The sequence below is a fragment of the Pteropus alecto genome, unplaced genomic scaffold (assembly GCF_000325575.1).
Source record: "Pteropus alecto unplaced genomic scaffold, ASM32557v1 scaffold88, whole genome shotgun sequence".
Lineage (NCBI taxonomy): Eukaryota > Metazoa > Chordata > Mammalia > Chiroptera > Pteropodidae > Pteropus > Pteropus alecto.
In genome coordinates, this window is record NW_006494611.1 from 7,721,016 (window position 1) to 7,724,176 (window position 3,161).

Sequence of the window (3,161 nt, forward strand, 5' to 3'; positions counted from 1 at the left end):
TTCCTGCTGTCTTAAACAAGCAACTTTATATTTCCTGTTATTGTAGGAAAACAACAACAAATTCTTATGCCTTCCTTTTAGATTATTTAGTGATGCTGCTAAATTGACCCCCTTCTGGACAAAAACTTACCTTATTTAAACACCCACACATGCTGACACTCATCTTCCTTTATTACATTTTGAAATGAAATAGCATCCCTCATATATCCTCACCCTGCTCACGGCAATTGATTTTATTCTGATCGACTCACTATAATTATTTACTGTTACTTCTTGGCTATGTCATAAGTCCCTGAATCGAGCATCCAGAATTTATAGTTGGCTGTCTGCTTCACAGTCCCTTGCATTTGCATGTGGCATTGATGAGTGCATGGGAGGGAGTGTAATAAATACTGAAGGAAGGGAAGAGCTTGGTGATGCCCCTTTATAGGTACCTCCCACACCAAGCATTTGCAGAGAATGGGATCACTTGCTTCCATCAGCCTGTTCCGTGTGCATGCATTGTGATGAGCTGGCCAGGATACATCTGAACGCGTGCCTGAGAGACCGGGGACTTGTGGAGAAAAGAAAAATGTTCAAAGTAAGGTCAGAACAAGGAGATGGAAGGGAGATTGTAAGCTAATTCCTTTTGGTTATGGTTCTTTAAAGAAAGGATACTCAGTTATACCTTTCCTCCTTATCCAGATTATTTGTTACAAAATCATACATGTGTTTAACATTTCCAAAGTGTGTTCCATATATATTATCTTCCTTATTGCTTGCAATAGTCCTGAGAGAAGGAAGGCCATGGCAGGCATATTGATAGTGGAAGCAGCCCAGGTTTTGTGGTCAAATTCCAATTTCAGTTCTAATTCCCTTGTAGCTAGGTAATACTGAGCAATTTCTTTCACCATTTAGAGCATCTACTTTATCCAGTTCTAGAATGGAAAAATAAAGGCTGACCTCCAAGGGTTTGTGTGAGGATTAAATCAAATGGAATAATGAGTAGGTGCTCATTAAATGATATCTCTTCTTAACTGGTCTCAATTTTGAGAAGGAAATTGAATGAGATTCAGAGAAGTGCGAGGTTGCCAAGGGTCACGTGGTTATTAAACTTCAGCTTTGGGAATACAGTTCACACATTTTGATTTCTAGTTAAAGGCTTTTCTTGTCACACCCTGTCGTCCCTCCATGAAATCTTTAGCAATTTACTTCATTTGTTAGGTTGTCCTTATTTGGCTGGTGATTGCAGGGTAGCCTTTCTGTCCCAAAGAGGATATTTCCTTGCTAAGCGAACAATCCTTGAACATGGTCTGTCGAGTTTAGCAGGGTTAACTCTCCAGAGAGGAAGTTTCAAAGCCACAATCTCTAAGGCAGCCTTCCTATTCTCCTGTGTTTGATGTAATACACCTTCAATTCCTAGGAGATAGGGTACTATGAAGATGTAAAGTTCAGAATCATGTCACGTCTTTCTTCTTGTTTTGAGTAATTTCTTTCCTCTACCATCCTCATACTAATTCATAGGGTAGTAAAAAAGATTGAGACGCCAATGTCATGAGTAACCATAGCATTTTTCACTTCTTTTGTTAATTCTATGGGTAAAGGTAGGAATATAGAGAGCGGTATGCAAGAGGCAGCATTTTCAGAAAAGACCACTGCTTGCTGGCAGCACTGATCACTGGTCTGGAATTCCCATCCTCCCTATGGAAACTGATGGCTGCAGGCTTATGTAGGAAAATGAACAGATCTGTTTCTGGCCCAGGCAGTGGGGCCATTTATCCATTGACTCCCTACAGGCCATCAGGTTTCTCTGCTTTGCAGCAAGCATACAAGCTTGCGAATGCAATTTTGGGAAAAACGTTTTGCTCCTTGCTGTTGGCATTTGGTAACATATGTTTGCCTTTGCTAAAAGGTAGGCAGCATCATCTTACCTGACAAAGTTAGAAAAGCAGAATGTGGCTGAAGGAAGTCAGAGGAGAAGGCACAAATAAATAAATGAAGGTTATCTCCAATATAACACAGTTTCATTTGTTGCTCAACTTTCTGAGGCTTTTGCTGGTGACACAGATGTAGGATCTGGTGAGTCACTCTTGCTTTGTCCGTGAAATATTAAAGAGAGCCACCTACTGTGCTCTTTGCCCATTTTGGAAATTGTTCTGTGGGAGAAATAAAAACCCCAATGAACAGGAAGGTTATAGAACCTTTGGTATCTGATATTTCTAGGGATTAATTCAGATTAGTTACTGTTGTTGGTTTTTTTTCTTTTTTGAAGACGAGAATGCGTGGTTTACATTGATGGAGTAATTAGGAGATCTTCTTCTAGCCTGAGTTTATTCTATCTCTAGCAGCTGTGGTAGTGTGGAGTTTTAGACTTTAGCTGGTATCTGAGTCAAGGTATTGTGTTCAGATAAGCCCCAGTCTCTTTAGCCAGGACACAATAACACTGATGCTGACTTAGAGGCTTGAGTCTCCATCTCAGCACTTTATTCATAGGAAGCATTTAATAAACACAAATTCTTTCTTCTGCTATCAGCTCCTTCAATTTATTAGTCTGTTAAACTGTGAAAATCAAAGTTTAATAGCTACCCTTTCCCGAACTCCCTCACAGTTTGAACTGAGGGTTTTACGTATATCATCTCATTCATTCCTTACAATAATCCTGTATATTTTTTGAGAGAGCTGAGACTTAGTGTGTCACAGAGCACAAAGCAAGTACCAATGTTGAGACTCACCCGTGCGTTTCATTTTAGAGCTAGGAAGACCTCTGACCTAGAATTGAGGACCTGGATGAGGACTGACGACCTGCCCATCCCCATCCTGCCATTGTGATCCTGGTATTACCTTGCCTGAGACTGTGAAGTCTCCTTATTTTTGGACCTAAAATGTGAGGGAGCTGGACTGGATGATCTCTGAGTCTTCTGCTATGATACATTGTTTTTTTTTTCTTTAAGATTCATTTCAACTCTGACATACTATTACCATATCTTTGTAAAAGTCAAGACTAAAAGGGGAAAGAGGAATAAAGAGAAAACACCCTTATTGTTTTATGCCAAGAGATCTGTTTCTCCAGTCAAAAAAAGGAGGGTGAGGAAATCAGCATCCACTGGTGCACGTGCTCTGACATTTCATTTAAGCATAGTAACTCTCTCTCTCTCTCTCTCTCTCTCTCTCTCTCTCTCTAT

The 3,161-nt window shown here is 40.1% G+C and overlaps 1 protein-coding gene across 2 annotated transcripts in view; it reads left to right on the forward strand.

Moving 5' to 3' along the window:
• The window catches only part of IL1RAP (interleukin 1 receptor accessory protein), a 123,063-nt gene that overhangs the window by 1,720 nt on the left and 118,182 nt on the right, over positions 1 to 3,161 (forward strand). The window lies entirely within an intron of this gene.